The 14,329-nt window shown below is 42.2% G+C and overlaps 1 pseudogene; it reads left to right on the top strand.

The window, feature by feature from the left end:
- The first annotated feature begins 11,808 nt into the window (after positions 1 to 11,808).
- On the top strand, positions 11,809 to 12,772 carry LOC104657418 (annotated as a pseudogene).
- Positions 12,773 to 14,329: the final 1,557 nt, after the last annotated feature.

Genomic DNA, 14,329 nt, shown 5'->3' with positions numbered 1-14,329 from the left:
CCATCCTCATCAGCTTAACAAGAATTCTAAACAGAAATAGAGTTATAGTTAAGCATTAATTGGGTTGCACTCTGACCCACTTCCTTGTAATTGAAAGCCATGTAGCACTAGATACTAACCATTTGCATCCCCATTGTTCCTATAGATAAGACTTCTGATGTTAGAATCATAAGACTTTTGTTTAAGACAGATAGGATCTCTGACATTAGAAGAGTAAGGTTTTTGTTTAAGAATTGCCTAAGATCATAGGATGTTCCTTCACTTTGTTCTGAATTGTCATGAGACAATTGTCATGTTTTGCATCCTTGCTACTTTGTGACAGCCTCTCTATCTAGGCCTCAGGGGAGAAGTTGCAGCTTGACGCCATGGATGCCAGTCCTCTTAGGTGTCATAGGGAAGCTGTTCCCTCAAGGAAGGGAAGTGGTGATGACTGTGTTGTGTTTATGGTGCTTGGTGGACAAACATATTTTTACCTGATCTGCCTAAGAAAGAATGGGCGTTTGGTGATGGAGAAGGCAGGGATAGGCTTTACTCCATTCAGAGCTTTGAAACCCTTCATCACTTAAGGAGAGAGATCTCATTGTCAGAAAGCCGAAAAACCGGGTCATGTAATATCTGATCATTATGTAATATAATGTGGAGTCAAAAGTAAAGGGGTTTTCTCAGGGGGGTGGGGGGGAAGAATTGCTTAAGATATTTTTCAGATCCTGAATTCCAGCATAACAGCTGACCCCAAATAATTTGAAGACACCCCACACATAAACAGAATAAGCATGTGTATTAGTCTGTTTTCATGCTGCTGATAAAGACATATACAAGACTGGGAAATTTACAACAGAAAGAGGTTTAATTGGACCTACAGTTCCACATGGTTGGGGAAGCCTGACAATCATGATGGAAGGCAAGGAGGAGCAAGTCCTGTCTTAGATGGATGGCAGCAGGCAAAGAGTGAATGAGGAAGACGCAAAAGCAGAAAACCCTAATAAAACCATCGATCTCATGAGACTTATTCATTACCATGAGACGAGTATGGAGGAAACCACCCTCATAATTCAGTTATCTCCCACTGGGTCCCTCCCACAACAAGTAGGAATTATGGGAGTACAATTCAAGATGAGATTTGGGTGGGGATACAGAGCCAAACCCTATCAATATGAGAACACAGTTTATCTCCCTGTCCCATGACTTCACCCTGCACTCTCCAACCCATCAAAGATCTCTACACTTCTACCCACTCCAAAACCCTATCCCCAAACTCCTTGGGGAGATGGCTTTGTTCATCATTCAGCAGCCCTATGATAAAACTTCTTTCTCTGTTGCAATCCAGTATCTTAGCACGTTGACTTGCTGTGTGCATTGGACAATGAACATATTACAGTTATACAGCCACTCTGCTGGTCTGGATTGTGAGCACAAACACCGGGCTGTCAAGTGTCTCCTCAGTTCATTCTTTTCTGTTTTAGTCCATTTTGTGCTGCTATAACAGAATACCACTGACTAATTTATAATGAATGAAAATTTATTTTCTCACATTTCTGAAGGCCAAGATCAAGGGGCCAGCATAAGCATAACGTGAGGGTTTTCTTGCTTTGTCATCCTGTGGCAGAAGGGCAAAAAGAGGACAAGAAAGCAAGAGATCAAATTTGCAGCCTCAAGCACTTTTGTAATCAGCATTAATCCACTCATAAGGGTGAAACCTTCACGACCTATACACCTCCCTTTAGGTCCCACATCCCAGCACTGTTGTACTGGGAATTAAGTTTGAAACATATGCTTTTTGGGAGACACAGTCAAACCATAGTACCACCCATATATAGGGTAGGATTACATAGGTACAGAGCTAGTAAGCCATTACAACTGCTAAGAAATACCAATGCAGCTGCATTTACTGTCAACTTCAATTTTGCCATACAGGATGAAGGCAAAATCCATTCCATCAGGCCTTCAGGAATTCTGACATAAAAGTTTAAAGATAATGTTACAGTTTCTTGCATAGCAGTCATCCCTGCTTCTGGCATCTGCAGTTGCAGCCCTGGTCCTGGGACTACTGCATCAGGTAGGAAACAAAATAATTGAGGGCATGTAGGAAAGAACTGTATTGTTGTACCAGCATATTCCCCTAGCTCCCTTCCACAAGTTCCATGAAAAGGCAGAGGAATCTATCTAGGTGAAATTACCTCTCTACTGTTTTATAGTATGAGGTAGGGAATTATTCTCAGTCAGACATAATATCTATCCCTCTCTTAGCTCCCCCATCATATTAAATGTGAGCACACACTCATGAAGGTATGTAAGCCAGCCCTTGATGCCTTTATGCCCCACCCCCATTTTAAACAAGAGTATTCAATTAAACCATTACTTTGATAATATGAACATGTGTTTACTTGGTTGAACTATGTACTCATTGTTGGACACTATAGGTTGTAAAGTATGATATTTGGTATAAAAAAACAAAGTAACTTGGTGGTCCAAGTTGGCACAGTATCTTCTTTTACAGTCTGATATAGTTTGTATATTTGTCTTCTATTGCAATCTGTATTGTCTGTAGATTCATCCCTTGCCAAATCTCATGTTGGATTGTAATCCCCAGTCCTGGAGGTGAGGCCTGGTGAAAGGTGTTTGGATCTTGAAAGCGGATCCCTCATGGCTTGCTGCTGTCTTTGTGATGGTGAATTCTCACAAAATCTGGTCATCTAAAAGTGTGTGACACCTCCCTTCTACTCTCTCTTGCTTGCTTCTGCCTTTGCCATGTGAGGTGCCTCCTCCCCCTTCACCTTCTGCCATGATTGTAAGCTTCCTGAGGCCTCCCTAGAAGCAGATGCCACTACACTTCCTGTACAGCCTGCAGAACCATGAGCCAATTAAACCTCTTTTATTTTAGATTGCCCAGCCTGAGGCACTTATTTATAGCAATGCAAGAGTGGCCTAAAACAAAAAATTAGTATCTACGAATGCTACATTGCTATAAAGATACCTGAAAATGTAGAAGCAACTTTGGAATGGGATAATGAGAAGAGGTTACAAGAGTTTGGAGGGCTCAGAAGAAGGAAGGAAAATGAGAAAATGTTTGGAACTTCTTAAAGACTGGTTAGATGGTTGTGACCAAAATGCTGATAGTCATACAGTCAGTGAAGTCCAGGCCAACAAGGTCTCAGATAAAAATGAGGAACTTATTGGGAACTTCAGCAAAGGTCCCACATGTTATGCTTTAGCAAAGAAGTTGGCTGCATTTCATTCAGATCCTAGGGATCTGTGGAAGTTTAAGCATAAGAGTGATGATTTAGAGTATCTGGTGGAAAAAAAATTATGAGCAGCAAAGTGTTCAAGATGTGGCCTGGCTGCTTCTAACAGCCTCAGCTCACATACAGGAGGGAAAAAAAAGACTTAAAGATGGAATTTATATTTGAAAGGAAAGCAGAGCATAAAACTTTGGAAATATGCAGCCTAGCCATGTGGCATAGAAAGAGTCAAGCAGGCTATGGAACAACCACTTACTAGAGAAATTAGCATAACTAAAAGGTAACTAAGAGCTAATATCCAAGACAATGGAGAAAGGCCTCAAAAGCATTTCAGAAACCTTAGTGTGTGCCTCTCTCATGGCAAGCCCAGAGGCCTAAGAGGATGGAATGGTTTTGTAGGCCAGGTCCAGTGACCCACTGCCCAGTGCAGCCTGGGAACACTGATCTCTATATCCCAGCTGCTCCAGCTCCAGCTATGGTTCAAAGGGGGCCAGGTACAGCTCAGGCTGCCACTTTGGAGAACACAAACCATAAGACTTGGCAGCTTGGTGATAAGCTTGCAGGTGTACAGAGTGCAAGAGTGAATAAGGCTTGGTAGTCTCCACCCAGACTTCAGAAGATGTACAGAAAAGCCTGGGTGCCCAGACACAAGGCTGTTGCAGAGGCAGAGCCCCCAGAGAACCTCTACTAGAGCCCCCTAAGGAGAAATGCAGGGCTAGAGCCCCCACACAGATTCCCCAATGGGGATCTGCCTAGTGGAACTGTGAGAAGAAAGTCATCATCCTCTAGACCCAAAAATGGTAGATCCACCAGTAGCTTGGACACTGCACCTGGAAAAGATGCAGGCATTCAACTCCATCTCATGAGAGCAGCTGGGGGGCTGCACCCTAAAAGCCACAAGGTTGCCTGAGGCCTTGGGAGCCCATCCCTTGCACCAGTATGCCCTGGGTACAGGATATGGAGTCAAAGGAAATTATTTTGGACCTTAAAGATTTAATGACTGACCTGCTGGGTTTCAAACTTCCATGGGGCCTGTAACCCTTTTCTTTTGGCCAATTTCTCCCTTTTGGAACAACAACATTTACCCAATTCCTGTATCTCTGTTGTATCATAGAAGTAACTAACTCATTTCTTTTTTTACAGGCTCATAGGTGGAAGGGATTTCCCTTGTCTCAGATGAGACTTTGAAATTTGGACTTTTGAATTAACACTGGAATGAGTTAAGACTTTAGGGGACTGTTGGGAAGGCATGATTATATTTTGCAATGTGAGAAGGATATGAAATTTAGGAGGGACCAGGGCAGATTGAAATAGTTTGCATTTTTGTCCCTGCCCAAATCTCACATCAAACTGTATTTGAATCATGGGGGTAGATCTCTCATGGCTTGGTGCTATCTTCATGATAGTCAGTGCTTGCACAATCTGGTCATTTAAAAGTGTGTGGCACTCCCCTTCCCTTGACCTCTCCTGCTTGCTCCTGCTTTTACCATGTGATGCACCTGTTCCCCCTTTGCCTTCTGACATGATTGTAAGCCTCCTTAGGCCTCCCCAGAAGCAGATGCTTCTAGGCTTCCCATACAGTCTGCAGAACCATGACCCAATTAAATCTCTTTTCTTATAAATTACCCAGCCTGAGGCATTTCTTTATAGGAATGCAAGAATGGACCAGTACAGACCTTTTAGTCTTGTTAAAATCAGCCCAACTGGCCCATGGAAGTAATGTTTACTATTTTTTGGATAAACAAAGAAATTGACCTTCTCAGTCTTAAAGCTTGAAACTTACATTTGTCTTATCTGAGTTCCTTTCTTGGAAACTGACCCACAGGCCTCCCAGACAGTATCAAGAAGCCGAAACTCACCATATCATCACATCTAGATAGTGAGACACCAGACATGTCACCCATCATGACTGGCTAACCAACCACCTGCTTCCTATTGACCAACTCCTCTTCCTTATCTTTCCCTAATTCCTATTTTTTCACATGTGGTTACATTTCCTCCCTGCTATATAAACCCCAAATTTTAGTCAGTTGAGGAGACCGATTTGAGCCTGATCTCCTGTTCTCCTTGGCTGCAGCATGCAAATAAAGCCTTCTTCCCTGGCAATACTCCTTGTCTCAGTGATCGTTTTTCTGTGCAGTGAGCAGCAGGATCTAGACTGAACGTCTGATGTTTGGGTAACATTGTGAGCATTTTCTTCTCCCATCAGGTAGGCAAAGTCCAGTCCTAAATTAGTGTTTATTCTTATCAAGATACAATTACAATCTCTCTGAGATACTGGCACCAGTCCAATGTAGCCTATTTTCCAGCTCTGTGCAGGTCCTTCTCCCTGGGGAGCCTGTCCCACAGTCCTCCACAGTCTCTTGTCTTTCTTGCTGGTAGACTGGCCAGTTGTTGACACTTTGTGCCACAGAGGTGTAAAAGGTGTATGTTGATGACCAGACCATCTTTCCATTCCTGCAGCTCCTCCATATTCATTCATTTCATGGACCTAGGTGGCCCCCTCAAGCAAGCACACCAGATTTGGTGGTTTCAATCACTTTCCAGTCTTAGAAGGAGGTTCTTCTGATGGGCATCAAGATTTCCTACTTTAATGCATCATTTATATTCCCATAGTCATTTCCATAGGGGCATACCCTATACAGGAATCTCTCTATTAGTCTAGTTTTTCATTGCCCATCTAACTGACCAAAAAGCCAAACCATTGGCCAATGACCATGAGTTGACAAAAAGCCAAACATAGGGGCTGTTATCATTGTTGAATTCTTCCATCACTGCAAGAAAAACACCATGCTGTTCAGTCCACTAAGGTGATTTGTTCTTGCCTTCTTCAATCATTTGTTCCATCAGTCAATCATAGTGTGGCAGGCCTTCAAATAAGGTGGTGTCTGTCCACCTGGCAGCTGCCATCCATAAACCAAGCAGTGTTTTCCTGGCCAATGGAGAGCTGTTCACAGGGCACCACCGGTATGACAGTAACATCCTACAGTTCCTCTTGTGGTTCCAAAGTCAGTCATAGAGGGAAAAGGGGTATCTGCTCTTAAATGTGATGACTACCTCTTTGCACTCTCCCAAGTAGTATGTTCCCATATAAATCATTTCCATTTTATTATAGAACTATTCTGGGTCTGCATTCCATATTAAAATGTTTCTCTAATATTATCCAAGACATTATGGATATTTCAGGATTCCACATTATTTTATGTCCTTCAGTCATAGGGGCGGTTTTGATTATTGACAGTGCAAGCTGGTAATTATCTCTCAAAGGGTATATACAATACCACTGCATATGGAAAATTTCTGTTTCTAAATTCCAGCAGTCACTCCTGGTGGTAGTGACAGGCTTTTGCCATAAGCTCTAGTCTGCATAAGTGTGTTACAGATGCTTCCAAAATCCTATCTGAGTGCAGATCATAAGGGCCAAAAGGATTAAGAGGGCTACCACTTTTTGCAATTCAGACATAGTCTGGTTTTGTTGAGAATTCCACTCAAATATGATCTTCTTTCAGGTAGTTCTACGGATAGAATCTAGAAATATTCCCAGACGTGGAATATGTATCCTCCAAAATACAAGGAAATTGACAAGGTACTGTGATTCTTTCTTAGTTCTCAGGATAGACAACAGCAGCAGCTTATTTTTAGTCATCTGTGGAATGCCAGTGTTGGCTCCTGTCCGGGTTATTACTAAGAATTTTATCATTTGGGCAGATCCTTGAATCTTTGCTAGAATTATCCATCAGGTTTTTTTGGCAATGTGTGCCAGCATGGCATAAAAGTCAGTTTTGCTTATTCTTCTGTTTCTGATATTTTTACATTATTAATATATGTGCATTATTAAACTTGAGACCTGCATCAAGTCTGAATCTCTTCTAATCAAATTATGAAAATAAGCTGGTAATATCAAATAACCCTGTGGCAATACAGTAAATGTAAAATGGGATCCTTCCATGTAAAGCCAAACTACAGTTGTCTCTTTTCTGATAAAGGAAAAAAAGAATTTGCAAGATCAATCACTGAGTATCATTCTCTTTGGCCTACTTTATTTTTGCACTATTGAAACCATATCAAGGATGGTGATGCTACAGGCTGCACATCTTTATTCCAGCCTCAGTAGTATACTTTGAATCTCCATTAGTCACATACTTTTTCATGGGTCACTCAGGGTTACTGTACAGAGAACTTTTGATACCAGCACTCCAGCTTCTAATATTGTCCTTAATTAAAGTAGTAAGCTCTTTTTTGTTCAGCAGGTATTCTATACTGTTTCAGATTAACAACCTGTATGGGCTCAGGCAATTCTATAGATTCCCATTTGGAATGTCCAATTAATACTAGCTGAAAGATAACCTACATGCCTTCTGTTTTACAATACTAGGTAGACAAGTGTTCCCCAGTCAAACATAATATTTACTCCAATAATACATTCAGGGAAAGTGGACACAATCACTTCACATAAAGTACATTTGAATATTCTAATTTTTATCCAAACTTTCACCTAAATCCCATCAACCACTGCATCTCCATATACTTCAGTCTAACTGTAGCCCTATTAGAAATTCACCAAACGGTTCTGGAATCATAGTGCATTTGACTCCCATATCAAGGAGTCCCAGGAAATTTTCTTTTCCACTTACTGGCCATTTTACCCATGTATGTGTATGCAGGGGTTGCACAAGAACACCCTCATTCCTTTATGAATCTTCGTCCTGGTTAATTGGCCAGACCATCACCCCCAGCAATTAAAAGTTAGGTTTCTCATTATCACCTTTGCTTTCTAACCTTTTAAATTCTTTAAAACTAAGTAAATAGAGTGGTTTTGTTTATGGCTTTTCAATGCTGGGGTCCATCCCATATGTCCACTCAGCTTCCCACAGTGCTGCTTCAAGACCTTATTTCACCCCATCAATGTTTGCTTTATTCATGCTGCTTAATAATAACCATCTAAATTTTTTCACCCTGCTAGGGGTCCCTTGAATCTCCCCTTTGTCTTTGCCTCGTTCTTTTGCGAATTGCTCTTTTTCAGCAACTGTAGACCCGTAAGGCAAAGCTGAGACAACAAACCTAACAAGGTCCACCCCCAGACCATTGTCTGATTTTACAGCAGTAAGGTTACATAGGGTGCCCGCACAAAAGAGCTTCCCTTAATCACTGCATTTACCATGACCTGGTTATGAGACATATTAAGTGGATGAGCATCCTGATCATCAAAAAATCAATCTAGCATGGCTTGCATACACAACATATTGGCCACTTCATCTGTGGAGTTCTATTTAGCATTTAAAGAGGAGGAGGAGAATTCATATGCTCAGAAGAATTCCACTCAGTCCTCCATGCAATCAGTGTCCTTGGAAATAACATGCTATGTGTCTGAATCATATACAGTCATCTGTGATTAGTTAATAGCTATGTGTCAACCCAAAATGCTTTCATTTTGCAGAATTCAAAAGCAAGGAGAGTGACTTGCCCCTAAATTGGCCACTCTCACAATACATTTTAGTAAAAGTTCCTGAGGAAGTTATTGATATTAATCCACAAAATGAGACAACTCCTTCACGCTATACCCTCTGCTTTCAGCAGTTTCTTGGTTTGGCCTTCCTCTCCCACTTAGACTGCTTTCTTGGTAAACAGAGATTGCGGAGGTTCTATCTCTGTCCCAGCATAAATTATCCTTTTGGTGGTGGCCCTGAGGCTTAGTGGCTGAAATCTGAGCTTCATATATATATATAGTGTAAGGACCTGGCCCGACACTATCTTTTACTTTCATTTTAGAAAGCTGGGGGCAGGAACTGCAATTTTGTTTGGATATTCAGGGAAGAACACATTCAGAAGATGATACTTTAAACAAAAACTTGAAGGAGTTGAGGGAGAATGTCATGTGGATATATGAGGGAAGAGAATTTCAGGCAAGTGGTAAAGCAAGTGCAAAATACCTGAGGTCAGGGCATGCTTGGCAGGCTTCAATGTAACAAGACAGAGTGAGCAAGAGGTAAGCAGTAGGAGACTGGATCAAAGAAGTCATAAGCAGCTAGATGGTTGGGTCCTTGCAGGACTTTAAAGGACTTTGAATTTTACTCTGAGTGTGACGGAGAACCATTGAAGAGTTCAGAACAGAAGAGTGATTTGATTTAAATTTTTAACAGAGTCACTCTGGTTGCTATAGGTATTAAACTGCTCTCATGCTGCTATGAAGAAATCCCTGAGACTGGGTAATTTATAAAGAAAAGAGGTTTAATTGACTCACAGTTCCTCATGGCTGGGGAGTCCTCAGGAAACTTACAATCATGGCAGAAGGGGAAGCAAACACATTCTTCTTCACATGGTGGCAGCAAGGAGAAGTGAGGAGTGAAGAGGGGGAAAAGCCCCTTAGAAAACCATCAGATGCTGTGAGAACTCACTCACTATCATGAGAACAGCACTGAGATAACTGCCCCCTAATTTAATTACCTCCCACAGGGTCCCTCCCGTGACACATGCTTATTATGGGAACTACAATTCAAGATGAGATTTTGGTGGGGACACAGCCAAACCATATCACTATAATAAAAACTTGCCTATAAGGGTGCAGCGTGAAAGCAGGAAGTCAGAAGTCTTGTTACAGGAGAGGTGATGGAGGTTTGAACCCGGTAGAAACCAAGAAATGAGTTAGTAGCTGGAGGGACAAGAGAGATGTAGAAATTTTTGTGTATGTATGCATGCTTTTATTTGTTTCAAGAACTGAAATGCAAGAAACTCCTGCACGTTTATGTGCTTGAGTACATGAAAGCAAATATCATTACATGAAGTATATGGCTCAGATTTATACAGAAGCACAGATGGTCATTTTACAGTAGCCAGGAGGGAACACAGGGTACAGGGGCATAGATGCCGGTAGGTAGTGGATGTGGCAGGAGCTTGCGGAAGTTCTATTTTGCTATGTTCCCAGTAAAATAAGAAGCAGTTCATCAGATGATAGTGAGGAGCGTGGGTGAGGTGTTGGAGTTTTGAGAAGAGAAAGTGTAAAACAGTCATAGTAGAGTAAGAAACAGACAAGGGAAACAAGACTGTCAGACAGCATGAAAGATCCCTTGACACTAAGGATGAACTTAAAGTGAGACCAGTAAGCACGCTATGTATTTTTCTTCTGCTCTGATGATGCAAAGTAGGAGGAGAGTTGGACTTCACCAGGATCAAAGTTCTGCCAAGCAAGTAATCACCGCAGGAGAGGGGAGAGGGTGTTGAGGGTGTATGTGAGGAAATGGCTATAATGATTGATGATGGAATTTAAATCGTGGGAAGAGTCAAAAGCACATGAGTGTGAATCAGGGATACTGAAAAGTTGCACCGGGCAGTGGATTGTAGATCCTGGAGTTTGTTCAGGTGGTGAGACTAAAATGAGCAAGACAGGACAAGGCAAACACAGGGTGGATTGTTTGAACCTGCAATTATGAAAAGGTGATGGAAATTCTGTGCTATGACCATGTGAGTGAGTGGCTGAGATAGGCTGAAGGGGAGGAACTGAAGAAACTCAAGGCCATGGTGGTAGAAGAATCATTTATGCGGATATTAAAATTACCAAGAATTGAGGCAGGAATGTTGAGGGGTGTTGTTTTTTTGTTTTTTGTTTTTTGTGTTGTCTTTTTTTTTTTTTTTTTTTGAGACGGAATCTTGCTCTGTTGCCCAGGCTGGAGTGCAGTGTCGCAATCTTGGCTCACTGCAAACTCCACTTCCTGGATTCACACCATTCTCCTGCCTCAGCCTCTCGAATAGCTGGGACTACGGTCGCCCGCCACCACGCCCGGCTAATTTTTGTATTTTTAGTAGAGACAGGGTTTCACCACGTTAGCCAGGATGATCTCCATCTCCTGACCTCATGATCTGCCTGTCTAGGCCTCCCAAAGTGCTGGGATTACAGGCGTGAGTCATCGCGCCTGGCCCAGGAATGTTGTTCAAAAGACTGACAGTGTATATACTATGTACTGGTACTATGTACCCACAAAAATTAAAATTTTAAATTAAGAAAAAAGGCTGGGCCGGGCGCGGTGGCTCACGCCTGTAATCCTAGCACTTTGGGAGGCCGAGGAGGGTAGATCACGAGGTCAGGAGATCGAGACCATCCTGGCTAACACAGTAAAACCCCGTCTCTACTAAAAAATACAAAAAATTAGCCGGGTGTGGTGGCGGGCACCTGTAGTCCCAGCTGCTGGGGAGGCTGAGGCAGGAGAATGGCATGAACCTGGGAGGCAGAGCTTGCAGTAAGCCGAGACATGCCACTGCACTCCAGCCTGGGCAACAGAGCAAGACTCTGTCTCAAAAAAAAAGAAAGAAAGAAAGAAAAAAGGCTGGCATTGACAAAAATCATTGATAAATAAGGGACAATGAAGTGGGGGAAAGCAGACAACTCAACAGGGGGGACAGTGTGCGTGATGGTTTGTTAGGACATTCAGACCTTATAGAGTCTAAGTAGGAGAGAGGGAGAAGGGTCTCACAGCAACAACAACACACTGAGGAGGATGCATATCCCACCTCCATGGTTCCTGATATAAGAGGTGTAGGACATTAAAACGGTCCTCCTCACAGCCCCAGAGTCAAAGCCGGTTCCCAGCCCAGTCCCATCCCGCAGCAGCCTGCCTCATCTTTCCTTTCAACATGACAGATGCCACTGTGTCCTTTGCCAAGGACTTCCTGGCAGGTGGAGTGGCCACAGCCATGTCCAAGATGGCGGTAGCGCCACTGAGCAGGTCAAGCTGCTGCTGCAGGTGCAGCATGCCAGCAAACAGATCACTGCAGATAAGCAATACAAGGGCATCATAGACTGCGTGGTCCACATATCCAAGGAGCAGGGAGTCCTGTCCTTCTGGCACAGTAACCTGGCCAATGTCATCAGATACTTCCCCACCCAGGCTTTCAACTTTGCCTTCAAAGATAAATACAAGCAGATCTTCCTGGGTGATGTGGACAAGAGGACCCAGTTTTGGCACTACTTTGCAGGGAATCTGGCATCAGGTGGTGCCGCTGGGGCCACATCCTTGTGTTTTGTGTACCCTCTTGATTTTGCCCTTACTCGTCTAGCAGCCGATGTAGGTAAAGCTGGAGCTGAAAGGGAATTCTGAGGCCTCGGTGACTGCCTGGTTAAGATCTACAAATCTAATGGGATTAAGTGCCTGTACCAAGGCTTTAACGTGTCTGTGCAGGGTATTATCATCTACCTAGCTGCCTACTTCTGTATCTATGACACTGCAAAGGGAATGCTTCCGGATCCCAAGAACATTCCCATCGTCATCAGCTGGATGATCACAGAGACTGTCACTGCTGTTGCTGGGTTCACTTCCTATCCATTGGACACCATTCGCCACCACATAATGATGCAGTCAGGGCACAAAGGAACTGACATCATGTACACAGGCATGCTTGACTGCTGGAGGAAGAGTGCTCGTGATGTAGCAGGCAAAGCTTTCTTCAAGGGAGCATGATCCAATATTCTCAGAGGCACAGATGGTGCTTTTGTGCTTGTCTTGTATAATGAAATCAAGAAGTACACAAAAGCTGTTTTCTAGGATTTTTCTCCCCGTGAACAGGCATGTTGTATTATATAACATGTCTTGAGCATTCTTGACAGACTCCTGGCTGTCAATTTATCAGTGGAAACTATTTGCTGGTTGAAATGAGAAGCAATAATGTTCATCTGACCAGTTTTCTCTTAAAGCTATTTCCATGATGATGAGGATGGGACTCAATTTTTTTTTTTTTATTTCAGTTACTCTTGATAAACAACAAATTTGGAGAAATAAAGATATCTAAAATAAAAAAAAGAAGGCCCTTACTTGAGCAGGAACAAAGCTGTATGCATAAAGCAATTTTAAAAGAACATGAACTGGGGCTGGGTGTGGTGTTTCAAGCCTGTAATCCCAGCATTTTGGGAGGCCAAGGCAGGAGGATCACTTGAGCCCAGGAGTTTGAGAACAGCCTGGGCAACAAAGTGAGACTCCTGCCTCTACAAAAATTTAATTTTTTTTAATTCAAAAGAACATGGACTGCAGAATTATATACAAAAATAAATTTTAAAAGAAAACAAAAAACAAGTTAATTTTTTAACGAGAGAATGAATAAGTATATGGATTGGTCTTATAATGGAATACTATACAACACCAAAAATAAGCTGAGCTATGATGATCTAACATGATTATGTAAATGAGCTATTATCATGTAACATGGACAAATTCTGCAAAAATAATTTGAGTGAAAAAGGTAGGTGGCATAAGAATGCCCCAGCATGATATAATTTATATTATACCGTGTATACAAGGGTTGCTTATGAATTGCATAGAGAAATATGTATCTGTTGCAAAATTATTTCTAATTATTTACTAATTGTTTACCTTTGGGAATGCTAAATAAATTCAAGATCATTAATTACAGAAATAAAAGGTGAGTGACTGGATCAGGGAAATATATACCCAGGGTGAGATGAGAGGGACCTGAAATGAGCAATCTGTTATTTATCTTTTTGTTTTGTTGTTTGTTTTGAGACACAGTCTCACTCTATCGCCCAGGCTGAAGAGCAATGGCGCAATCTCGGCTCACTGAAACCTCCGCCTCCTGGGCTCAAGCAATTCTCCTGTTTCAACCTCCCAAGTAGCTGGGACTACAGGCGCATACTACCACGTCTGGGTAACTTTTTGTATTTTAGTAGAGATGGGGTTTCACCGTGTTGCCCAGGCTAGTTGCGAACTCCTAAGCTCAGGCAATCCTCCTGCCTCAGCCTCCCAAAGTGCTGGGATTACAGGCGTAAGCCACCGTGCCCAGCCCAGCAATCCATTATTTCTTAGGCTGTGTGGTAGATACAGGGGTATGCATTTTATAATTCACTATAGTTTTTGAATTACTGAAGTAAGTGCTAATTATAAAAGATAAAGTAATACTTTTAGTGTCTATGGTGTTTTCAAATAAATTATCTCAGTTGATTTGCAAAGTAAACTTGTGAGATAGTGAAGGTAGTTGTTATTAATATTTTCATTTCATAAAGGAGGAAACACCCAAGGCTAAAAAAAATTCTACAAGTAATAAACAAACGAGAAGCAGGGTTAGAACAAAGCTGTTTGGGGTCCGAATCA

Source organism: Rhinopithecus roxellana, chromosome 17 (assembly GCF_007565055.1).
Source record: "Rhinopithecus roxellana isolate Shanxi Qingling chromosome 17, ASM756505v1, whole genome shotgun sequence".
Taxonomy (NCBI): Eukaryota; Metazoa; Chordata; class Mammalia; order Primates; family Cercopithecidae; genus Rhinopithecus; species Rhinopithecus roxellana.
This window is presented reverse-complemented; position numbering and strand designations above follow the sequence as displayed.